We start from the raw sequence: 27,011 nt of genomic DNA on the forward strand, positions 1-27,011 counted from the left end.
TGGGACTGGCTGCCGTCCTTGGGACCAGAAATGCCCCACAAACACCCCGTAGGAGGCAGTCCCACCTCCACTAGAAACCGCAGAGCTAAGGTGAATAAAGGATTGTTTGAGGAACATTTTAGATTTTAACAGCAGAAACACATTCCCCAAAACAGAATTAGCAGACTATAATGTGTTCATTCCTAAACCATTCAATGCAAAAATATCTTCAATTTCTTTAAACAATTCGTGGCCAAGTTGTGGTTAAAAATAACACAACCCCACAAAGATATATTCAGATACACGGTCCTCTGCTGATGTTTTGTGACTATAGTTTCACTACAAAGAAAGCATTTCAAACAATAGCTAAAGACTTGTCATATGGAAACAATATTTGCTTATTCCTGCCTAGGGCGGGAATATCTATCTATCTATCTATATATATAAACATAAATAAATATATACATAAATATAAAAATAAATATCAAAATATATATATGTAGAGAGAGAGAGAGAGAATGTTGAGATTCCTGAGCTCTGCTTTCACCTGGTTCTCAGAGCACTGGAAATCAGGCTTATACCCTGGAGCAGGATTTCTCATGATAAGCAGTACTGACATTTTGAACTGGATAACTGTCTGTTGTGGGTGGCTGCCCTGTGCATCCTAGGATTTTCAACAGCACCTGCAGCATCTACCCACCTGTTTTCAGTAGGAACCCATTCTTAATCAAATGTGTCTCTTAGGCATTGCCAAATGTCCCCTGGGGAGATCTTATTGCCACAATTGAGAACCACTGACTTATAGGCAGAAGACTGGAAAATCCTTCTTGTTGCACTCTTAGAGAAAAAGCTTCCAAATACCTAAAGAAATTGATATCAGGGTTTTCCCCCCGAAATATGTCCCAGCCAAATCTTTCCACAGTGAGAACCATCAATAGCTAGCAAACCCTAGCTAAGTTAAGAGAGACATGAAATAGGTTTCCAATGCCCCTTATATAAATTTGAACACAGAATCAAGGATCACAATAGAGCTGAGGAAAGCCTCTAAAATGAGACTAAAATATACCAACAGAAAGAATAACTTAGAAAACACAGAGCACGCAGGGAGAAATAAACCTCAAAACAAAACTTTAAATCCATAAAGAGAAAAAAAATACCAGAATGCTTTGGAAAAAAATACAAAGATCAAAAAAAGGTATTCAAAATTAAAAATATGGTAAGAGAAACGAAGTTTCAAGGCTTGAAAAATCAAGTAAATTTCCCAGAAAGTGAAAAGCAAAAGACTTGAAAAAGATGAAAAATGGGAGAAAAGAAATAGGTCCAGGAGTACAATATCTAATTGCAGTTACAAAACACACAGAGGCAACGAAATTACAGAAAATGTATCAGAAACTTTCTCAGGGCTGAGGCATACAGGTTGCCAGACTGAAAGAATACATGAAATGCACAGCAAAGTAGATTTCTATAGACTCATAAGTCACCTCACATTACTGTGACATTTCAGAACACTGGGTAAAACAAAGAGAAGAGTCTCTAAGTTTCAGACAAAAAGGTTGTAGAAGCTTCCATAGGGGAGAAGTAAAGTGCAGTGTTAAAAATAAGAATGGTTTCAAACTTTATATCAAACACTAAGAGTTCCTTCTCAAATCTGAAGAGAAACATTACCAATTTAGAATTCTACATCCAGTCAAACTAATAGGGTACAGTAAAGACATTTACAGGAACATAATGCCTCACAACATTTGCCTCTAAAACACCCAAAAAATTTTTTGAAAAAAATGCTCAACCCCATTAATAACCAGGATCTGCAAACTAAAACAATAACCTAAAGCTACCTTCATCAGGTTGGCAAAAACAAAAAATATCAACTGTTATGAAAACTGTAGAAAAAAGGATCTATCATACATTGTTGGTGGAGTCTAAATTTATATATTCGCTTTGGAAAGTTTGGCATAATCTACACTCTACAGAAATGCATGCTATGTACATAAAATGCATGTGTTAAGAACATTCACAGAAGCATTATTTCTAAGCACTAAAAACTGGACACAATCCAAATGTCCATAATACTAGACTAGTTAAATTAATTGTGGTTTATTCATAAAAAGACTTACTACACTTACTATACTATAAACATTACTATACAACAATGAAAATACGTGAACTAAAGCTGTTAACAGGATTAAAAATTTCAACATGGGAGAAAAACTATACATAACAGAATTCAATTACATATAGGTAAAAAACAGGCAAAATTAATGTATATTGTTTAGGAATGCTGACAAAGGTGGGTAAAAAATACTTGAAATAAAAGTAGGAAATCATTACCATAAAAATCCAGACAATCCCAATTAAACTTTTGGGTGTGGTGAGGAGAGAGGAATGAATTAAGAATGAATGGGGGGGCGGAGAGGGTGCCAGCAATGTTCTAATTCTTCACTTTGGTGGTGATTACAGTGTTCACTTTATAATTATTCATTATACTGCACATCTACGATTTGTGCATTTTTGCACATTTTGTTCACTTTATATCTATTCATTATACTGCATATCTATGATCTGTACACTTTTTTGCACATTTAGTATTTTGCCATAAAAAAGATTTAAAAATTGTTATCTAAGGCACTTTTATGGCTCTGCTATAATTTTTTCTGTTCTAAAGTGGCAAACATTTGGTTCCAATATAAACAAAACTTTAAGGCACAGGAGTCTAGTTTTTATTCCATTTGACAACATTACTGCACACACAGAAAGTGGTAAAAGCACTAGTCAATGATGCATAAATAGAATCCACTGTCAAAACATACAAGAAAAATAAGTAGGAACTTTAACTGAGTACCCTAAAGGAACCATTACAGAATTAAATAATACCAACACAATACACATGAGGAATTTCAGATTCTCGGTCTTAAAAGCAACTATACATGGGTCATAATCTTTCAAAGCACCTTTACAAAGGAACATAACTGAAAGACTGGAATGGTTTTAGTTATAATTATATGGACTGAATGTGAAAAAGAAACGGTGCTACTTTACTTAAAAAAAACTTTATTAATGAAAATCCATTAATCCTTTCTTAAATATTCTTAATTAACATGAAGGAAACTATTTCCAGCAAAAATAGTAGCATTTAGTTGAGAAACCAAAGGCTCTAAATCCGAGGCTAATAACCAAAGACACTTAAAATACCTTTTTAAAAAAATCTGTTATCTACATTACAGAAAGGGCAAACTTCGATGATGTCCCTTCTCTCTCAACCATGACACACACTATCAAGGGTTACACGATCTCACATGCCCTTCTGAGAACAGCCACAGGCGCTGTGTTGCGGCAGCAAGGCAAGACACGGAGGGAAGTTCCACTGAAGAATTCCCAGCTTGCTCCCTCCCCAAAGCCTCTCCAGAATTCCAGGGAGATCAGCCAAGTAAGGGCTGATGGTCCTCACACCCCATATAAACAATGCGTCTAATGCCAGAAGTTGTCAAAATTCACACAGCTTGTCTCTCTCCCTGGACAGGTGCCCCGCTCTGAGCTGAAGAAGCAGTCACCAGAGTCATCTGATGAGGCTCCTGAGATCCCATTCCTCTCTTACACCTGGACCATCACATTCCTCACCATCACCGGGGTGTAGTCACCACCTGCCACAGATATACTCTCATCAGGACGCCAGACGCTCGTCAAGCATTCGTCGCCGGCTGGCTCACAGGGAAGCCACGAGACGGAAGGAGCCCGCCTAGTTTCTGGCCTGCCTGGCCTAGACAAGCCTGCCCCCCTTCCCGCATTCCCAGTCTCCACACCCTTCCGTCCTCCCCTTTTCGATTCGCCTTTCGCCACTGGCGCCCACGGCTTTCGTTCTGAGGCCTGCCTACGCCATGTTACCTCTCACGGAAAAGCCTGCCCTTATCAGGGCAGAGCAGGATTCTGGAGACCGCGGGAATCCCTTCACAGGCTCCTCTCGCCGCGTTCCCTGCTCCGCTTCACCTGCTGCTGCCAACGTTACACCAAGACTCCCGGCATGCCCTGCGCAGGCACCGCCTCTCCCATCCCGCCCCCCTCCCGCACAAACACGTGACCTCCTTTCGCCTCCGTCCACGCCCACTTCCGTTTCTCCACTTTCCCTTAGCGGGGAGGAGGGGATTGGGGGTGTTAAAGAGTAGCGACTTCCTCCTACTCCCCGCCCCCGCCTCTCTACCCCACCCCCCCGCTACAATGTCTTCCGGGTCGCGATCGCCTCGGAGCCTTCTGGGAAACCATCTCATTTCCTCCCCTCCCCCTCCTCCTGCCTTCAACCAACCAGCCTCCCGTCAGAGAGAGACATGCGCAGTGAGTGCCTCCCGTCTCTTCTACCCGAACCCCCCCTCCCCCCCCAAGCAGAGAGACCCCAGCAGCAGCAGCAGCTGATGATGAAGAGAGAGGCAGTGGCAGAGGGGGGGCACCTTTTATTTCTATTTTTAAAGGGACAGGACACTAATTTTACCCCACTTCAACCTTGAATTGAGGGGGGTGGGGGGAAGGCGGCTGAGTTCCTTCCCCCACCCTCCAGCCCTGAGACCTGAGAAGGGGATTGAGCCTGAGAGAGAAGGAGAAGGAGTTTCTTCTTCTTCGAAAATCCCCCATCTACGACTCCTACCCCCTCACCCCTCCACTAGCCTCCCTCCCGAGCCCCCTCCATCCTCCTCCTCTTTGGCCGTGAAAGGAGAGAAAGAGACCAAAAGCCTCTTAGCAACACAGACCCTTCTCTGCTGCTGCTGCTGCTGCTGCTGCTGCTGCTGCTACTGCTGCTGCTGCTTGGCCCTGGCTGGAGACATCTCACTACACCCGGGAGCAGCCACTTCCCCAGCTCTCCTCCTCCTTCGCCTCCTCCTCCTCCTCCACTCCCCCCCCTTTATTACCCTTTGTGTCATCCTCCACAGCTCCAGGGAAGGCACTCAAAAGTGGGGGGCAGGAAAGGTAAGTGTGTCTGTGGGGGCTTCATTGCCTTCCTCTGGCTCTGACTTTAACTCCGGGGCAACAGTAGCACCAAACCACATACGCAGTGGAGCTCCGGGGTGAGGAGGGGGTGGTGCTGGGGGGGCAGTGAAGGAGGGGCTGGAGTGGGGAGGGGTGTGTGAGGTGGGTGCCCATCCTGTCAGAGTAGGAAGGGGCACTTTTTATTTTTATTTGCTGTTGTCAAAAGTGGTTTCTCTCCTCCAGCTAACATCTGATTGTGTCTTGCTCCAGTGGGGGAGAATACAAAAACAACCCCCTCCTTCCTCCAATGAGGCGCCAGGGAAAGAGACAGAAAGAGGCACACTTTCTAGATGTCACTTTAAAAAAAGCATTTGGAGAGCTTTTTTCCTTTTTCCCTAGGAAAAGCTCCACTGCATTTGTTTCTGAGTGGGAAAATGTCGGGATCTGGATTGTATCGGAACTGCTTATCCATTTGTAGACCTGAGTGTTTTACCCTTTTTGGTTCTGTGTGTGATTTGGATATTGACTTCAGTGTTGGAACAGACTTGATTGGGTTTTGCTTTCTGGGTTTAATTTTCCTTTTTTTCGTTTTGTCTGACTTGCATAGAAAATTTCAAATTTTTGGTTGATAGAGGCCTTTGGTTAGGTTTTGACTTGTATTATTGCTTTTTTTGTTAAATGTTTGTTTCATATATCAGCATATAAAGTTCAAAGCTTAAAACACTTAAAGTTTTAATACCACTGGTATTGTTTCTCCCTATATACGTTCCTGGTATTTATTTTACATAAGATGAAAATATTATCTGTTTCATAATTAATCTGGGTATTTTTCTAATCTTTGTAACTTGTCTGAACAAGTAATCCCCATTGAAAACTTTTATGTTGTTCTGGCTTCATGGAAGGCCAAACCTCTCCATCAATAGTTTGCTGGATTGGTACCACTTTCAGTTTTAACTGAATTATTTATTTACTGTTGTAAATTGAGATGAGTTTTTCATCTCTTGGGGGTACTGAACCAAACTGCTCACTATATGTGAAAGAAGACAAATTTCTAAAATATGTTTTCATGAGTCAAAGAAGTCATGATGTTGTAGTTAGAATATGCATTGTAGTGAGATACTAATTGAAAGATAAATCTAAATTTAGGTTTATAGAGTAACAGTCTTGATAAAAGTATGCTTCATTTTTACTTGGTATGTTCTTAGTGAATGGTTTTCAAATTCAGTACTGTATTTGATTTCAGAAATGCTAGAAAGTATATTTCTGATGTAGGCCTTTTACTAGGGCTTACATTGGAAAGTGGTATTTTGTTTCATATGTACATTTCTTTATCCTTTCCTTAAAGATGGATGCACACATTCACACACACACATTCCCTCCCTCCCTCCCCCTCGCTCTCTCTCTCACACACACACACACACACACACACACACCCTTTTTTGTAACTGCATTGGTATCTCTGATCCCATAATTTATGTCAGCAAAAAATATTCTGCTGTAAAGTAGCAATTTTGTGATCAGACTGGCAATGTGAAAACAGCAATTTGATCAACTAGAAAGAATTGAAGAAAAATAAATCTAGAAGGATATTTGACATAAATATTAGAAAGACATGATAATACTTTAAATTTTTTGTTTTCTTGATGGTAAAGCCAAAACACAATATACTTACATTTTACTGACAGAAAAGCATTGCGTATGTAGAAACTTGTTCTGTAAAATTTTAATTACCAACTGTGTGCAAAAGTAGACATTTACACACGGGGGAAAAAAAGCTGTGTAGCAGTAAACAACATGGTCCTATTTCCCTCCTTTCTATTATAAATTTGAACAATTTCTTACCTTTCTCTGAGGTGTAATTGGTGCACTTAAGCAGAAATCTGTGCCAAGTTCAAGTTTGTCTCCCAATAATACTATTCCAGGTCCACCTAGGATTTCTTGTCCTCACCTTAATACCTCAGGAACCTTAACATAAAAGATGGAAAGTAGAACTTAGTGAAGAAATCACTTAAGTAAAGCGAATTGTGTAGGTAATTGGGGTGGTAATTTCCTAGTAGGCAGCTGAGTGAAAATTTACAGCTTGATTATAATACCTTTACTTACTTTCTGTTTTCCTTTGAAAACATTTCTTACCCACCACCCCCAGGGTAACCCTATATGGTTTGAAGATTCCAGACCTCCTCTGAGTTGGATAATGACTTACCTTTAGGCATCAGTTTATTTTTATTATGGCTTATTTTTTAAGTATTAAGATATATTTTAGAATTGTAATTTTCAACTTGGTGATATCTTGGAGGTCACTTTATCCAACTCTTTCATTTTCCATATTACTGAAGTTCAGAGAGTTTGAGGAACTTGTGCATAGTTCCAAGGCCTGTAAGTGGATGCACGTGGACCAGAGAACTCTGGTCTCTTGACATTCACTGAGCTACACTACCTCATTTTCTTTTGTCAGGAATGAAGCTTGTGCCCAATTCTGTGTATGGCACTTAAGGGTTTTATATGGGGGCCTATACTAAGAATATTAAGGCAAATAGCTATAAAGCCATAATTTTGTCCATTTATAATTCAGTAATTTGTTGTTGATTTTTTTAGGAGATACTGATTTCTCTCATCTTGGATTATTACTATTTTGAGAATTATTTCAGCTTTCCCTAATGCTTATTTTTCCCCCGCACTTCCAATCAGTGAATACCCTTCTTACTCTTGTATTAAGGAGATATATATATATATATATATATATATGAAGAATGCATATTGTATTATAAATGTTTACTTGTGATTCATGCTTTATGAACTGCTTAAGTAAGACTAAAGATTTTTTTCTTGTTAACATTTATATACCTTACAGCACAGTGTCCGGTACACAGTAGGCCCTACTGCTTGTTTGTCATAATTGTTATTAGAGTTAGGCATATTTGAATTTCTTGACTCTCAGATGTAGAATTGCTTCCTTTTCTTCCATTTTCCTTTCCTTTCTGCTACAATTTATTCACTACCATGAATATTTTTTTTCTTTATCTTAACTGTGGTTCTCACTTTTTCTAATAGCCAATTTAAATCCTGTTAACAAATAGTACTCATAATAAGTAAAAACATATTCTGTACAGGATGCAATTTGACAAAAGTGATTTATTTTAAATAAGTGATGATAAAAGAACTGCGACTAAGAATGTACTAGCAAATGTTCAGGATACATTTAAATTTTATTTCATTGAGTAGCTGGTACAATAGGTTACTGGAATGATTAGGCTGCTTTTACTATCTCTATGAAGCAACTGATACTTAGGTAACATGTTTCCCTGACTTTGCTTTTTCGGTCCTTATGCAGACAATTATCAACTTTCCAGTTTTCTATAGATATGAACATTTATTCCTAGTCATCAGTGGGACCCCAGGAGGTCAGCCAGAAGGCCTGTGTCCAACTTATGTACTTTTGCAAACTTGTCTGTATTTTGAATGTATGTGCAAAACAGATTGTACTTAATTATTCATTAAACATTTATTGAGTATCTACTGTATGTCAGGCACTCTGCTAGGCATCTGAGAAACAAGGATGGGTCCCTACAATTTAATGTGAAGACATACCTTAATTGTATTCTACAGGCAAATTGGTCATATCTTCATTTGATGTCTCTGCCTAAATAAATTTTATTAACTAAATGGATACTGTTAGGTGGAAAAATGCATGTTTAAAAAGTTTTCATCAGTAAATTTAAAAGCATACTGGAGAGAAAGAGATTTCCTGAATTTCCTTTGCTCTTATATACCTTTTAGAATAATATTGATTCACAGTTTTTAAAAAGGAGGGGATCCCCTGCTGGTATATTATCTTGTGAAGGTAAATAGACTTCTGAGGGTCAGTCAATTCTGATCTCTTTTACATTCATTCTTAACTTTCTGTATTAGTAATAATTATACTTACCATTTATTATAAGTACCTAGCACTGTGATAAATATTATCAATATCAGTCAGCCCTTACAGTGGTCCTGTGAACTTTGTAACATTGTCCCCATGTTATAAATGAAGAAACCTGTTACTGACAAAAGATGATTTTTTCATGTGGCAGCAAAATATTCCATCATAGTAAATTCATGACACTTTCTAATTAAAAACAGTCACAATAAAGAGTTTTTATCAGTCAATAAGTACGCTGGTAAACATTAGTAAAATTATGGCCCCAGTAGCTTATTGATAGAGCAATGCAAAATTTCTAAAAATTTACAAGGACAGAAAAACAAACCAAAAAATCCAATCCTTTATCAGGAACATAGATGCAGACCAGTGTGCAACTTGAAATAAAATATACATAAAGTCAGTCTTTTTGACACTTAGGCCTTCTACATATTGAACTTCCTTTGTCTTGCATGGAGTTCAATTTAGTATCTTGTTTATGAAGTTTGGAGGTTCCAACAATTTGTGACCCAGTGAATATTTACTATAAAAATTTTTATATAGCTCTGTTGATGATGGAAAACCTGTAAATAAAGGGGAGTTTATATTGCCTAATGTTTTAGTGTGTATATATACATATTTTCTGGACCTTCTATCTTATAATATTTTCATAATTATTACATCATGATTAAGTTTAATGTACTGTTTTTAGTATTGCTTAAAGTCAAATTTTTTTAGTATAAGAATGGACAACTTATTGGATTCTCTAGATGCCTAAATTATTATATAGTTGTTCTTTAAAGCAGCTACTGAATTAAGGTACTTTTTGACCCAGCTAATCAGAGTTGATTTTTACATCCTTTGCTTTTAGGAGAAAAGGGTAATTTTTTAAAATTCTATTTTATTAATCAAGTAACTTCCATATCCATCCTAAGTAATGCAATTCATCCTGTATGCTTACATTGACTCTTTTATCCTATAAACGTTATGCCAAAGCATTAGGACCTGTAGAGTTTGGAAATATTTTTAAATGCTAAAGAACTGTTCTATGTCATCTATTATTCTTCAGAAAGGAATGTTTATAACATGTGATTTCTTGCTTTTAAACCAATTTGAATAATTGCTGGGTTTGAATAAGTCTGTGATCCTAAATAATCTCCTTAGATAACCTAAAGGTAATTCAGTTAAAAGTACAGATTCTAACTCTTAAGCATCTCTGTTTGAGGTATTTCTATATCATGTAAGATTTTAGAAGTTGGAATGACTCAGTATAACTCTTCAGAGAGACAAGGTGCAAGCCAGGCTTAACATATATTAAGGTATATCTTCTAATGTAGCTAGACATAACAGAAAAGAAAATCACTAATGATATCATACCTGATGAAAAGCATATACTTCATTTAAAGTTGGTTGAGAGTAATTCTGGTTTGAGTCCTTATTTCACTTGACCTATATAACCTTTTCTTAGAGAAGTTGTAATTAAATTCTGTAATTTTTCCATGTATTCATAGCTATTGTTTTCTATACACCCAGTTCAGAAGTGTCTACTAATCTGTTTACCACGAATTAACTTAATCCATACATTCTTAATATTACTAGTATCTAAAAATAATAATCTAGGCTCACTGGTGTTGGGGGAGGGAAGTATTCCACATTCAACAAAAGAAAGTATTGATTTTCAAATAGCTTCTTTACTTGGGATATACTGATTTAAAAAATAGCTGCTATGTAAAGTAAAAAGGATTTTTACTTATTTGGAAAGTAAATATAAAGTTTACCATTATTGAATGTTAAGTGACATCAAAATCTTTAGGAAATCAATTACATGTTCCAGTAATGACAGAAATTTAGAGGCTGTTTTTTTAGCATTATTCTGAAATCATTTTCCTTCTTCCACATTTGTCACACAGGAGTTTGTGCTGAAGGATTTCTTGGCCATTTTAGAGACTGTAATCTAGTTAAAAGGTTTGTTTATGCTTCCCATCTCTGTTCTGCTGATGGTATTAGAATGCAGGCCAGAGCCAGACATCTAACTGTTTATAACATTCAAACTTCAATTAAAGCTACAGTGTTCTGTTCACTATATATCAGAAAGCTCTTACCAGATGCAAATACCGCCAGTAATAATGGCAATGATTTTGTGTAGCCATAGGCTTTCCGAAATCATGCCACCCCTTATGAATTCCTTTTTTTAATTTAGGAAGTATTAACATTTAATTATTTCATAGAAGTCTAAAAATGAAGCTTGTTTTTTTTCTAGAATTAGTATAGCATTTCCTTCAACAGTCGTTTTTGATAATAAAACCTAGCAGCTTATATTATTGCATATCTTATTAAAATGATCCAGTTTAGCTTTTTTAACATTAGTAAATTCTTAATTAAGTGTTAGTTTGCTATCCAGTTGATTTGACTCCTGTTTCTAGTTTGAAGAATATAGCAATATTTTGTCTATTAGAAAACAAAAGCAGCAGTCACATTACTACAGTATTTTTATGTGTGTGAGAGGGGACTAGATCCATATAATACATATTTTAATTTAATCTTATGTTGCCCTTCTGGTCTGCTGCTCATACTGTTTGTGGTTTCTGTGTTTAAGTACATTGATAAACTGTTTTTAAAGTTTTTTAAGCTGTTAAGAATTCTCTGAAAACATTTTTTCAGCAGCTACTCTGTTTTTTGTACAGTTTACCTCAGTGAGTCAGAAAATGAATTGTGTATGTGTCTAATTTTTCTAATTAGTAGGCAAATTTCCTATATTATATTGCTTTTGCTTTTTATAAAATTAAATTTTAGTTTGTATTAATTTTAGACCTTGATTTATTAAATGTATATATTCTTTATGTATATACATATATTTTTCATTAAAATATAAATTTAAAGGAGATTTAAACATTTAAGGAACTATGAAAAATTATATTAAATTGAATGAAAACTTGCGAAAATGCTTTTAATTAAGAAACATTACAGTGGAAAAAGCTGTATTTCTCATTTTCCTTGGCACTGAAAGTAATGATCTTTTTATTTTGGTATTATTATAGGGTAGAAAGTTAGGAAAGACTACCTGTGGTATCTAAAGATAAGCGCTAACAACAACCATGCAAAATTTGACTTGTAGGCTAAAAACCTGGAAGGATCTGTAAGACAAGCTAAGTTGAAACCAAGTCACAAAATGTTGTGCACAGTATGATTCCATTTTTGTGAAAAAAAATACATACAGGTTAATATACATACAACGTATAAGAATATATATATTTACATACATATATAATTTTGTGTATCTGCATATATATTCATAAAATTAAAAATTGTGTAAAATATATGCCTCATATTTTTGTAAATACATTAAGAAATGGTCTGGAAAATATGTACCAAATTGTATCCTTAGTTTATAGAAAGTACATATGTGGGATGCTGGAAGGTTGAAGAACTCTTACTATTTTGCATACTTTAGTATTACTGGGATTTTTTTTTTTTTTTAAGAATAAGCTCATATCCATGTAGTAATTTTATAATGGAAAAATATACTTATGTATTAAAGGATTCAGAAAACGAATGACCCAGGAAAATTGCAGTCCTAGCCCCTAATTGTCACATGAATATATCTCTTGACTACCTTGAAGAGAATTGAGTATTGGCCAACAATCATCATAGCTTGATACAGAATAAAGTCTGTTAGACTGATCTAATCTTATCTAACAGGGTGAAAAGCCTAGTCAGTTGAGGCAGGAACAATGGATGTAATCTATCCTGATTTTTAAATATTTTGCTTCTTATTGCAAAATGCATTTCTCACTATCTTGGGAAAATATAGACTGGAGAGCCAGTGGTGAAGACTGGCAGTCTTAAAGTGGTAGACAGTAAATCAGTTTCAGTCTGAGATATGATACAATGTATAGGCCTAAGATGGACTTTTGTTATTTTAATCAGTGATCGAAATTATTATACGCTCATTCAGAATACAGATGGCATAGTCACTTAACATTTTTATGATGTTTTCCATATTTAGATACTGGTTTGAATAAAGACAAAAATAAAACAGGAGGTTTTAAGATTAAGTCCTTTTTATTTTAAGTGAAACTTGTACTTGAAAAACACTTCAGGAGCCTTTGTAAAATAACATCAAACTCAGTATGTAAACATGCAGAGTAAAGAAGCAATTAGAATTCCGTAGAGTTAATCACAGTGGCCTTCCTGGGAGGATATGAGTTAATCAGAGTTTAGGTAGAGGAGAGATGCTAGGTTGGCACAGAAGAGAGAAATTCAAGTAAAGACAAAGCTTCCAATGGCATACGGGGATGGGGACGCTTATTTTTACTAGTTTGAAAGCTAGGATTAAAATTCAGAAAAACCCGATAAATTAGGAAAGTGATTAGAAACAATATACTTTGCATTTATGTTTTTAAAATTTTATTTCCCAGAATGCAGGTCAGAAAAGGAATAGGGGACAAAATAACTTGTGTAAAAAATAAGACAGTGAATAGTTCTTTGCAATTATGACTGGAAAATCCGTCAGAGTCTGAAGCAAGTGTATTGTGAAAATGCGTTGGAAATGAAACACTATAGTTAAAATAGGAAAATTTTATCCAAGGATACTGAGGTTCTTTTTCCCTTCATAATTAACATTCATACTCAGGTTGGTCCCTAGGATCAGTAGTAAATAGTACACAATTGAAACTATAAATCTTATATATAAATAAATTCTAAAAATAACAAAAAGTTACAGCTTACTTTTTCTCCATTTACTTTATAAGGTTTATTTGCATTTAATTTATTTCCAGCTGGCCCCATCATGTAACTTACCATCCAACCTACCCCCTACCACTATGTACTGAACTTTTTTTTTCTGAAAAATGGGAAGTTTAACAAGTTCTATAAAATATGACTCTGTATTTTTTTTCATCCAAAAAGTCATGAAATTTTTTCTTTTAAAACTATGTAGGGGTCATTGATTTGGTGTTTATCTTTTTTTTTTTAATCAGCAGTTAGTCGATGTCTTCCTTCAGCAAATGTAGGTTGACACCTGTTATGTGCTCACGGGAATCATGAGGAAAAATAGACATGGATCTTGCTCTTCTAAACTGAAGTCCTAGAAATAGGGAAGGATAGTAATCAAATAATCACATAAATAAATGCCAGTTGAAACTGTTTCATTTGCTGTAGAGAGGTACATGGTATTTAATATGAGGCCTTTTAGAAGGATAATTAATCAATTAGTGGGACCAAGGGAAGCTTTTGTTTTGTTTTGAGAAAGTGTTTAGTTAGCTGAAATTTTGATGAATTTGAGTTAACTTGATCAAGAGAGAGAAAAAAGTTTTGTGGAAGGAAGGAACAGTATGTACAAAGGTCCTGATGGGGGAGTGGGGAGCATAGTACCTAATATTAAATGAAGGGCAGAGTGACAGAAGCTAAGAACTAGCGAGTGCATGGTAAGAAGTGATGCTAAGGAGTTATGTAGGAGCCAAATTGCAGGATGTTGTAGGCCAAGATTTTCTTATCCTTAGGGTTACTATTTAAACTTAGACTAATATTCTTTACACTCAACACAAAAGCTTACTACCACAGTTGACCCTTGAACAGCTTGGGGGTTAGAGATGGCAACCCTTCAAGCAGTCAAAAACCTGAGTATAATTTATAGTTGGTCTTATTATCCGCGGTTCCTCCGTATGGGAGGATTCAACCAATCGCAGATCGTGTAGTACTGTAGTATTTACTATTGAAGAAAATCTGTGTATAAGTGGACCCACGTGGTTCAAACCCCTGTTGTTCAAGAGTCAACTGTACTTATAAAAGGGTTGTTAAGGAGTTCATTTTTATTTCAGTTTAAAACTCATAATGCTTTTTCCTGTAGAATCATTGTTGTAGTGGTCAGGTCTCCTAAAACCCCGTTAACACAGATAACAATGGAAAGTAGTGAATATAACGTTGTGCCCTAAACATACCTAGGTGGAAGTTAGAAAAGAAAAGCAAAAAAGGGGATTAAATTGATGTCTGTATGTGCTCAAGAGAATGTCCTGGGCGTGATTGACTAAGTTTGAATAATGAAGAAAAAGAATATGTCTGCAAGTATACCAGGCTGCTGTCAGAGATCATAGCAAAAGATTGTCACATTCAGTTGGACAACTTGAGAGGACCCTCAACTGGCACCTGGATATGAAACAGCGTCATATCTGGAGCGTACCAAGACAGAGAAAGTAGAAGACATCACATTCACAAATTGTTCCAATATTGACATATTTGTGTCAACGTTATTGGAACACAAAATTTTTTTAACTTCTTTTAAGAAAAGTAGAATTGCGAAATGGTAACAATACAATGCCAACTTTATTTTGGTTTTTTTCAGAGTAACTCATACAGTCAGAAGTAATTATAAATTACTAAGTTACATTAACTATTTCAGGCCTTTATGTTAGCCTTGAAAATATTGATGTATCTCCCTTGGAGTAGTACTTTTAAAGACAAAGCTAAAGAAATTTAACTTTTGATTCTTATTTTCCATTTAACTTAGAACATTGTCAATAAGATATTTTCATTTCTTGTACATTTTAAGCCTCTTTGAACACCAGTTTCTGTCTGTATAAATAAATAATCTAATTAATAACTAAAACTTCAAGAAATGCCCCAAGTATTAAGAACATTATAAAAAGATGGATAAGTTACTTGAATTTTATTAAGACCAAAATATCACAAAATGTGTTAAATTATAAGAAAAAGGCAAAATATATGCAAGCATTTGCTGAATAGACAGAGTGCATCACATTACTCTTGGTTGATGAATTCTGCCAATGCATCATCCTTCATCAGGTGATCTTGAACTTTGTGGCATTCTCAGGTATGACTTTTAAAAGATTAACATCTAAAATTAAGAACTACAGAATTGAGTTTAGTGTTTATTTATTTACTTATGTATTTGCTTTTTTACTTATTTATAAAACATTCTAAATGAGACAGTATCACTAGCATTGCTTTATTATACTACAGTGTCTAGTAAACTACTGATGATTCACAGACCATTAGTATTTGGGAAGCTCATTAGTGTTTGAAAAGACAGTTCACTAAATGTAACTAATAACTCTAAGAGGTCATCGTACCTTCTAAACAGAATTGAAGAATCACTTTAGAATTATTCCGTGATTGATGTGTTCCCTCTGTTTTACAGCTTTCTACTTGTCTGTCTGTCAAAGTATATTCCAGAGATCCCTAGTTCTGTGATAAGTTAATAGGCATGATCCCTCTACCTCCAGGAAGGTTTCTTCATCAAAGTTTAGAAAACATGATTGAAGAATGCTGAATAGGATTGTTTTACTGCAGTAGTAATCACTCACATTTATTGATTGCTTACTTTGTGCCACTCACCGTGCTAAGCATTTTACATACATTATCTTATTTAATCTTAACAACCAGAAAAAACATTCCAAGGAACACACTTAAGGAAGTATTTCCTCACAGCTTGTATGCACCTGTGCAAGAACTTCTGTTAAGAATGTAAAAGTGAGGGGCTTCCCTGGTGGCACAGTGGTTAAGAATCCGCCTGCCAATGCAGGGGACACGGGTTCGAGCCCTGGTCCAGGAAGATCCCACATGCCGTGGAGCAACTATGCCCGTGCGCCACAACTACTGAGGCTGTGCTCTAGAGCCCGTGAGCCACAACTACTGAGCCTGCGTGGCACAACTAATGAAGCCCGCACGCCTAGAGCCCGTGCTCCACAACAAGAGAAGTCACCCACACACCGCAATCAAGAATAGCCCCCGCTCGCCACAACTAAAGAAAGCCTGTGCGCATCAACAGACCCAACACAGCCAAAAATAAATAAATTAATTAATTAAACAAATTTATTAAAAAAAAAAAAAGAATGTAAAAGTGAGACAAATACCATTTTCTGTTGTTAAAATCCTACAACTTTGGGAAAGAAAAGTTATGAAATTTATCCTTAAAATTTAATGTTGAACTTAATAGTATGTTTCTATACTCTTCTAATCACTATATTCACAGATGATCAGTGGTAACCATTATACTCTTTTTATAAATAGGGAACAACCTTTATAGCTTCAGAGACATGCCTAGGTTTGAACACAGGCTGCATATACTGACTACTGTAGTATTCAACCTTTGGTGAGCTGTTACGGTTCTGAACTTTATCTGTGAGATTAGTATAGTGATACATTTCTCACAGAGTTGTGACTATTAAATGATAGAGTACTGAATGCATATGAATTCCTAGCATGTTGTGGACATTTACCAAAACTTGGCTTCCTTTCCTTTGCCTTCTCTGCTTCTTCTATTAGTGATCATGTTTTAGAATCTTTGTGAAATTATATATTCATTAAATTTTTAAATTGTTTACCTTTTTAAAAAAATAAAATAATCTGTTACTCCTAAAACTACTTTAAGAATTCCCTGAAATTCTGCAGATGAGGGCTTGATTTACTCCATCTTTTTGCTATTCTGTACTTTGCTAATAAAGTGGGCGCCTATAAATGTTGTTGAACTTAGATATTAGAGAAATTTGAATAAATGGTCACACTTCATTAATGTAGGTACTCTACTGATAGCTTTCAGCTGTGCTTTTGGTAAGTCTTAGTAAGTGAAGTAGTATTAAATTATTTCCTTTTTTTTGATCTTAAATACCCCACATTAAACAGGCAATATTGCAAAAAGGTTAAGAGCCTGGACTCTAGACCACCCTGAGGTGGGCACAATTATTACACGTGTTTTACTGATGAGGAAATTGAGGCACAGAATGGTACATAGTTAAGTGATAGAGTAGAGATTTGAATATATATATATATATATATATATATATATATATATATATATATATATATCTATCTCTCACCTTTAAAAATGCCTCGAATTTACTGAGTGCCATAAAAGTATTAACTGTTAATAGTGATTATATGTATTATTTGTATATTGTAATATAGAAAAAATTGTGACTAATATTTTTTTAAATGTTTTATTTTACATTGGAGTTTAGTTGATTAACAACGTTGTGTTAGTTTCAGGTGTACAACAAAGTTATTCAGTTATACATATACATATATCTATTATTTTTCAAATTCTTTTCCCAATTAGGTTGTTACATAATATTGAGCAAAGTTCCCTATGCAATTCTGTAGGTCCTTGTTGGTTATCCATTTTAAATATAGTAGTGTGTACATGTCAATCCCACACTCCGTATCCCTCCCCCCTCCCCTTCCCCCCCACCCCCCCACCCCGTAACCTTAAGTTTGTTCTTCAAGTCTGTGAGTCTGTTTCTGTTTTGTAAATAAGTTCATTTGTATCTCATATAAAAAATATTATGCAATATTTCTCTTCCTCTGTCTGACTGACTTAGTATGACAGTCTCTAGGTCCATCCATGTTGCTGCAAATGGCATTATTTCATTCTTTTTAATGGTGACTAATGTATTTTGGTAAGAGTCTAATTTGGTAATTTTTCATTTGGCAGAATAAAACAAATTCAGTTTAATTTACAGTTCCTTGAAAAGTGTATCAGACTTTTATGTAGCATTTTTATTTGGCAAATTCTTTATATTATTTTTTACTTCTTAATCTTATCATTGAGAGATAGAGGAAAAAAATTCCCTACCGTTTCCCATAAAGAAACTGAGACATAAAGAAAGTTTAGGACCTTTTAAAGCATGGCAGTATTTAAAGTCAGTAGAAAGACTAAAATTAGAATTCAGAATATTCCATGTGCCAGTATGTTGAGCCACACATCTCTACTCTATTCAAACAACACACTTATTAGTTGGCAAACTAAATGTTAAAGGTATATTATTTTGTTCTTCAAAACTTTTCATTGGCTTGTGTCTCCTTTGGATGTGTCCTCTTAAGGTTGATTCAATTGAAAGATGGTATGAAAAAAAAAATTTGTGTTAACTGGGATTCGACTAATTAAAGCTAAGTGGTGGCCTGTGTATCCCTCAGGACATGTAACAGTTGAGTATCTTTTTTTAGTTATCAACTGGCTTCCCCTCCACCCCCATCCCCCCACCCTCCCCACCCCTGTTTGATGAGCTAGGTGGAAAACTTCTCTCCTATTTCTCATAGTATCAGGAAGTACTGTAGTACTATTGCTTCAATGTGCTTTTCTGAGCCACCCGAAAAACTTAACCGTAATTCTTATTTAGTTTCTGTGAAAAGTGATTCCAAGTTTCAAACAATAAATTATTGTACAATGAACTTTTGAAAAGCATTAGGATTATAAGAACAGTTTCTGTTTTTTAGAAAGATATTAGAAAGACATTTTAAATAGATGTTTGTTTTTTCTCGTTTAGAATATTGTGTAGTGTCTATAATTCATCAATTTAAGAAAGTGACGAACAGTTTGGTTGGGATCCAGAAAATAATAAATGTGATGACCAGAAAACTCAAAACCATCTCTTTAAGAGAGAATTGTAAATGGTTGCTTAGACAAATAAGTAATAGAAGACTGTCTAATAGTTGCTTAGGAGGTATTTTATGTAAAATAATTTATTATGAATTTTCTCTTTAAAACTAACAAAACTTAAAATTTAGTGTTTTAGTCTAATAATTTGCAAACCTTTATGGGGACTTCCATGTAAATGCAACTTTTATTATAGAAAACTAAATAAAGATAACTGTGTTTAAAATAACAAGGTATTGACTCAAAGACACAGTGTCCATACTATTTTCCACATGGAGTAATGTTTAAATGTTAAACAAGTTTTGCAGAATGTTTGCTCTCTCCCTGTCTCTCTCTCTCTCTCTCTCTCGTGTTTTCATATATTCATTCTGCCAATTATTAGGGGCATAGACTCAGGGGGATCCTAATCACCTAATAACCCAGTTTGAAAATTTAAATTATTTTGTAAGTCCTGATGTGATTAAACCACTTTAAGTTTCTAGAAAAAATATCGTTATGTTTTAAATAATCTTTTTTAAAGTTATGGCTTATGAAAAGGATTGTTCTCTTTATTTTATTTTATTTTATTTTTTTTGTCTCTTCCACTTTTATTGATATATAAATGACATACGACACTGTGTAAGTTTAAGGTGTACGGCATAATGATTGGATTTACATGCATCATGAAATGATTACCACAATGTTAAGTAAACATCCATCGTCCCGTATAGATACAAAATTAAAGAGAAAAATTGTTTTCTTGGGATGAGAACTCTTAGGATTTATTCTTTTAACAACTTTCATTAATAACATAGAGCAGTCTTAATTATATTTGTCATCTTCTACATTACATCCGTAGTCCTTATTTATCTTATAACTAGAAGTTTGTACCTTTTGACTACCTTCCTCCAATCCCCCACCCCCAACTACAGATGCAATCTTGTTTTCTTATGAGTTTGTTTTTGAAATATAATTGACCTATAACACTGTGTTAGTTCCCAGTACAAAACATAGTGATCTGGTATTTCTATACATTTCAGAATGATCATCGTGATAAATCTCATTATCATATGTCACCATACGAAGATATTACATGATTATTAACTACATTCCTCATTTAAATATGAACTGTACATTTCATATCCATGACTCATTTGCTTTCTAACTGGAGGATTGTACCTCTTAATCTCCCTCATCCATTTTTTCCTCCACTCCACCAACTCCTCTTCCATCTGGCAACCACCTGTTTGTTCTCTGTATCTGTAACTCTGTTTCTGTTGTGTTTGTTCATTTGTTTTGTTTTTCAATTTCACATATAAGTGAAATCATGCAGTATTTGTCTTTCTATGTCTGACATTTCACTTAGTATAATACCTTCTAGGGTATACCCATGTTGTCACAAATGGCAAGATTTCATTTTTTATGGCTGAGCAATATTCCATCATATATATATATATATATATATATATATATATATATATATATATACATATATACACATATATATATACATATATATGTGTATATATGTATATATATATACTATATCTTCTTTATCAATTAATCTATCGATGGGCATTTAGGTTGCTTCCATACCTTTTTATTGTAAATAATGCTGCAATGAACATAGGGGGTACATATATCTTTTCTAATTAGTGTTTTTGTTTTTCAGATAAATACCCAGGAGTAGAATTGCTGGATCATAGGATGGTTCTATTTTTAAATTTTGAGGAAACTCCATACTGTTTTCCATAGTGGTTGCATCACTTTACATTCCCACCAATAGTGCATGAGGGTTTCCTTTTATCCACGTCTTCAAACACTTTTTATTTGCTGTCTTTTTGATAATAGCCATTCTGACAGTTGTGAGGTGATATCTCATTGTGGTTTTGATTTGCATTTCCCTGATAGTTAGTGATGGATTGTTCTCTTTAAATGAGAATGTTGTGGACATTTTAGAATATTATTAAGACTACCATCAGCTGCTAAGGGACATCAAATCCTGACTCAAGAAAATAGTAATATTTTCATAAGCAGGAATTTTTTTCAAAGAGAGAAAAGATGTACATTATTGTATATGTGTTCATATTACAGATGCAGTTAGGTAAAGAGAGTCAGTCCTAGGACACAAGAAGCAATCTCAGGTTTTTCATAGTGGTATAGAGAAGTATAAATATTCATTCAATTTGTTCTACACATGTTTAACTACTTGCTATGAGCCAGATATTCAGCAATAAATAAGACAGGTAGGGATCATGGAGCTTAAGAGTGATCAGCTATACAAAGAACAGTTCTTTCAGGTAGTTAGAGAATGGAGATATAAGTTGAGTTGTAAGACAGACCTTTCTAGGTAATAATAATAAATACATGTAATTTTCAATCTCTTAATTTTATTGATGAAGAAATAGAGAGCCAGAAAAGGTAAATGATTTATCCAAGGTCATATAGCAAGTGGTATATTTAAGACCATGGTCCCCTGCCTCCTAGTATACTTATATTTGCCACCTGGATTAAAGCAGGAAGTGGAAAGAGGAGAAAATAAGACAAAGTGCCTAGAAATTTGGACCAGCCACTTCGACTTGGATGTAGTTAATATACTGTGAGGAATTGTACTTTTTAAACTTATTTCTACATGTTTGTTTTTATATTATTTGAATTTTTAAAAATTTCTTTTTGTTCTGCTTTAACATTTACTGAATGATCTTTCATTTTTGCTAAGTCCATATTTGTACAAAATTTTTAGAAGGGAGCTCTGTGCCCCTGGAAGACACCTATGTTGGTGCCATGGTTCCTGAAGCTCTTGTCTGTTAGAACTTTTCAGGGGTGTATGTTTCTTTTTCTCAGTGAAGAAAGTTGTTTCCTTTAATTATCTTGAATTTACTTAGCTACAGCGTACTTGTTGCTGAAAAAAAAAAGAGAAAAAGCAGGGGATGGTGGAAGATTAAAGGCACAAGTTTTTCTGGGATGGTTTTGATCTAACACTGGTTTGAAATCCTGTTACTATAGACTAATTCTGGTTATGTCTGGTAAGAAAATACTTTGTAATAAATTATTAAAGGGTATTCCAATCACATATAATGTTTTGACTAAACTAATAGGTATAAGGATTTGTAAGAAAGTTATATGATTTCATCTTCGTTTCCATTATAATTTTTGTATTTCACTTTCAGTGTTACTGTTTAATTCCTTTAAGTTAACAAATAGTTTGAATTTTGTTTTTTGTGTTTTTTTTTTTAAAGGATATTAAATAGGAAAACTAGGTACACATCCTAGTAACTTACTTTGACTTAGGGACAGCAAAGCACAATTATAGGATCACAGTTTGAGAGGTAAATAAGCTGTTTGAAAGTTGAGTCTGCAAAGCTAGACACAGTAACAACAGGAAACATCCCATCTACAACGCATATGGCAAAGGAGAAAGATGGTGCAACAGACTACAGACAAAAATAATAACTGGGAGTTAAAAATGCATATTCTGCTTTACAACCTTAGATCTGTCATCTCAGAAATAATAATACTGTATCATTCTTCCAGATATAATATGATGATATGGACATACTTTATAAGAAAATTTTTTTTTCTTTGAGTATCTCACTACATATTTATACATTATTTATAGTTAGGGTATAATGTCTTCTGTATGTTTTAAACTTTACTATTTTTCTGGTATATATCTGTGGTTTTGTCTCTTAGGGACACATACTATTTTCACTTTATTGTTGTGCCAGATTTTAAGAAATTTGTTACATGAAAAATTGAACATACAAAGGCTGTAAAGTAAACGGTGAAAAGGTTTCACTAAAGAATTCCTTTAAATAGAAAGCTCTTCTAATGTACTGAAGTGTTTAAAAAATCATTTCCTACCCTTGGCTAAGAGAAACACAAGGAAACTCAGTGCTGAAATGTCAGAAGCCACTGCTGCTTGAATAGTAATCAGAAATGAGGATAAAGCATTTCTGAAATTTTAATCATAAACTAATGAAAAAGTGTTCTGCATATAGAAACTCCATTTGCATCTAACTTCTGAATATATTCATTTTATCAAGTAAGTTACTATTGTATATTGTGTAATTTTATTATCTTTCAAATTAGTTTGTAGAGTCTATATGAAAATAATACATGGAGTAAGGAGTTTTATATGTAAAAAAGACATTATTATGTGAGTATCAATTGAGCTAGAGTACTGGCCTGTCAGTTATGTTTCAAAATATTTGATACTTAGTTTGGGCACTTTCTGTTGCTACTCTTTTAGTACAAGGGAATTCAGCGGTCTGTAATACTGGGCTATTGTCTAGTTTGATATTTAATCAGAGCCACCCTACTGATAGGAAAGTTCATGTCCATCAAATCTGAGCATATAGTATATGTACAGAGTTAAACATCTAGCTTAATGATTCTCTGTTTCTGCAAGTCTGTCATCTAAATAAAACTAACACAGTTAATTTGATGTATATTTAATGGTATTCATAATCATTGTTGAAATTCATTATAATTAGGAAAATATGATAGATAATTGCTGTAAACAACAATAATAATAATAGGTTTTTAAAAAAATACAGTTGTTTTTTCTATTTTATTTGTACAAACCCTAATGTCAGTTTTGATAACACATACAATGTAATCTTTGTCATATATACATACATTAGTTTATTAATTGTTTACCCCATCCTTAACAATTTGGCATATTAAAGCAATACTTTCATACACTCTTTCTTCTTGGTCTAAGTAGTTCTAGTGAATGTACATTGAAATCAACCAAGGCCAACCTCTAACATTTAAATAAGAATCTCTGAAGGTGGGGACCCTAGTATTGTTATTTTTAAAAGTTCCTCAGATGATGCTAAAGTGCAGCCAGTATTAAGAATTATTGTTCTAGAGCTAAGATCTGCTGTCTTCAAATTCTCATGCCTTGCTCTTGAGAGATCCTTAAACATCAGGTTCACAGGGTGCTGGAGCACTGATGACACTGCAGAATCTGGACTCAATAACTTGTTTTGGGTGTGACACTAGAGTGATGAATTCCTGTGAGGATGGCTTCTGGATCCTCAACTCTAGTTGAGACTAGAGCTCTCTGAGACTAGAGCGAGATAACTGAGAACACTCATCCTGGCTCAACCCAGGGAAGAATTTGGATAGGGACCTTCTGACTAGTCAGATGAAATTGAAGTGAGTTTTGAAGTTTCAGGAAAGTAATGTTTAAAAATAATCGATTATATAGCCGTTCATGCCTTGAAGTATCTTGAAATGGACCTTCAGAAGAGCCACCACCTTGCCGTCATAAAGGTCTTTCTTAGGGAGAAGGATGAGAACCAGGTATTAACAGCGTTCCCCCTTGTCCCAGCACACGCGTGTACACTCATGCATGTCATACATAATGCCACCCAGTTATTCTAAAGCGAGTAAGGTTACACATATTTTGTTGTAGAAATTGATTACTGCAGCAGAAGATGATTCTACCGTGTCTCCACTGCCTTTCTTCTGCTTTCTCTCTACCCTCCCTCTCTCCAAAAGCATAAACAAAAAATTTTAATACCTAGTGGCTTGTAACTTGACATTTCTTAAGGGGAATGGACTTTCTCCTTAAATAGTTAGAGATGAAGAACTTAACGTGGAAACATACATATTGAAATCTTCTCACAGCATGATGTAGTTTTTTAGCAAGTTAAATGTATCTTGAGCCAGTATTTTACTCTGGGAGTGACAGGGATAGAAAAGCTCTGCAACCTAAGGGGGACTGCTCCCTTCCTGGTTTGCTGCTTACCTTTCATTGGGAACAGATAAATAAGATATGTACAAAAGTACTATTTAGCTACTAAACCTCAGGTGAGCAGTTTAGTTGCAAATAAGTGATTAGCATATAGTATTCTTGCTTGAATAGAATTTCTGTTTTATAAGACTGTATGTGGATATAAATAGTAAATGCTATTATAATAAGAGCTATTAAGTGGATGATACTAGGGTTCAGAAAAAGCATGCTTTTTTCTTCCTTTTCTTTTCTACATAATAGTCATTAGAATAATTAAGCATCCTCATGAAAAAAGTGCTGCTGCACTAAGAGTTCAGTGATTGTACATCTCTACCTTTCCTTTTCCTACCATTTATTTTTAGTGCCTATATAACAATTTAAAGTTGCATCTTCCTTTTTATGACTGATGAGAAGCATATGCCTCTATGAAGAAGAAAGAGGTTTATAACTTACAGATAAAATGTTTCTCACAGCTGTGAGTAAGCTGTAGAGACCTTCAAGTAAAAGGCCAAAGGCCCTTTTTATTTATTTATTTTTATTTTAAATAATGCCCTTGGATATCTAAAGATATTTAGATTAGCCTTAAAAAAAAAAACGACAATTTAAAAAATTTTACATTATCAAGATCTATTACATTATTTTTTTTAAAGCTGTACAGTTCCTCTAAAATCAACTTTAAATTAATAGTAAAATAAAACTTATTTCAACAAATTCAGGAAAAGAAAAAGGAGTGAAAAAAAAGCAGTAACAAGTAGAGTTGCAGATCTCATAATCTCTTGGAAAGAAAACAGTGATGTTGATAAATTTTCCATACTAGCATTTGGTAATTTTATTAAAAAAAAAATAAAAATTGCAAGGTGCCTGCCTCTACAGCTGAAAACGGCAAAGGAGACCAGACTAGTAATGCTAAAAGAAGTCTTACAAGTTATGGGAATCCAGTTGCTGAAAAGGGATTTTTTTACTGGGACTTTAGGGCTTCTGAAGGCAACATGGCTTTTACCCTCTTTTGGGTCTTGGCTCCCTTTGAGAGTCTGATAAAAGCGTTATTCTCTTGAGTGAGGGTGTCTATGAAAAATTCTATATTACTTTCTTTATGTATCAGGGGGTTTGTGACCTTCTGAAGAGAATCACCTGTGTTGCCTGTTTAAAACACAGACTACTGGGCTATACACCAAAGCTACTGTAATAGAATTTCCAGTGACCTGGGTTCTGAAATTTGCATTTTAAAAAGCATTTCCACATGAGTCTTCTGTTCACTACTGAAGTTTCAGAGTCACTGCTCTAGAGCTTTATGTATTATTACCAGTTCTGGCCTTGGCCTAGAAACAAGATTTTAAGTGATATTGATACTTGACTTACCATATGTTACCTACTAATTTCTTACCTACCTACAAAATATCAACTAGATGCCTTTAATGTTAATGAGCACCAGGATTATAAAGAGATGAAGTTATTTGTGCTGGGTTGATCATTTTAATTAAAAGAAATGTTATGAAAGAAACATTTTAGATCCTAGGTCTGTGGGCACATATGATGTACAAATTTAGATAAATTTAACTTATTTCTAGTCTTTGTAAAATATATTTATTTGCTCTAAAAATGTATCTACAGTTACTCAAGAGGTTAATAGACATCATACTGGGATTTCCAATGGTAGCTACTTCAAAATACTGCTACCTCAGAATAACTGAGGTTGAACCCAGTGTGAATTTTGGAAAAATGAGACGTAGAGAATTATTTTAAAATATATAAATAAATGTAATTCAAATAAATATACATAGTGTTATGAACTATCTCAAGGAGTCATCTCTATATCTGAATGAATCAGCCTTATTTGTAATGCACATATTAAGTGGTGGTATATAAATTATGCTGCTAAAACAGTTTAAAGACTGCTTGAAAATAGTATGTAAAATTTGACCAAACATTTCTGTCCAGATGTTGTTAAGGTCTTAATTTATTTTTGCTGGTTTCCTTCATAGATAAATTCAGGGTTGAACTTTAGACTAATAGGGACATGCTGTTATTTTAAGTTATTGCATCTGGATTAATGAGCTAGTACGCCCATGTAG

The 27,011-nt window shown here is 34.6% G+C and overlaps 2 protein-coding genes across 28 annotated transcripts in view; one reads left to right on the forward strand and one right to left on the reverse strand.

Annotated features, from left to right (window-relative positions):
• The window catches only part of ORC4 (origin recognition complex subunit 4), a 98,999-nt gene extending 94,159 nt beyond the window's left edge, over positions 1–4,840 (reverse strand). For 2 of the 5 annotated variants that reach the window (XM_082465131.1, XM_082465127.1), the window contains exon 1: positions 3,859–3,994. The gene's annotated coding sequence lies outside the window, so the exon portion shown is untranslated. Of the gene's footprint in view, positions 1–3,858; positions 4,008–4,712 lie in introns of those variants that run through there. The other 3 variants (XM_082465130.1, XM_082465129.1, XM_082465128.1) reach the window with 3 other exon arrangements.
• Positions 4,202–27,011, forward strand: part of MBD5 (methyl-CpG binding domain protein 5) — a 421,403-nt gene continuing 398,593 nt past the window's right edge. For 14 of the 23 annotated variants that reach the window (XM_082464891.1, XM_082464892.1, XM_082464894.1 and 11 more), the window contains exon 1: positions 4,799–4,929. The gene's annotated coding sequence lies outside the window, so the exon portion shown is untranslated. Of the gene's footprint in view, positions 4,303–4,793; positions 4,930–27,011 lie in introns of those variants that run through there. The other 9 variants (XM_082464889.1, XM_082464872.1, XM_082464873.1 and 6 more) reach the window with 5 other exon arrangements.

This window comes from Balaenoptera physalus, assembly GCF_965194825.1.
Source record: "Balaenoptera physalus genome assembly, chromosome: 6".
Taxonomy (NCBI): Eukaryota; Metazoa; Chordata; class Mammalia; order Artiodactyla; family Balaenopteridae; genus Balaenoptera; species Balaenoptera physalus.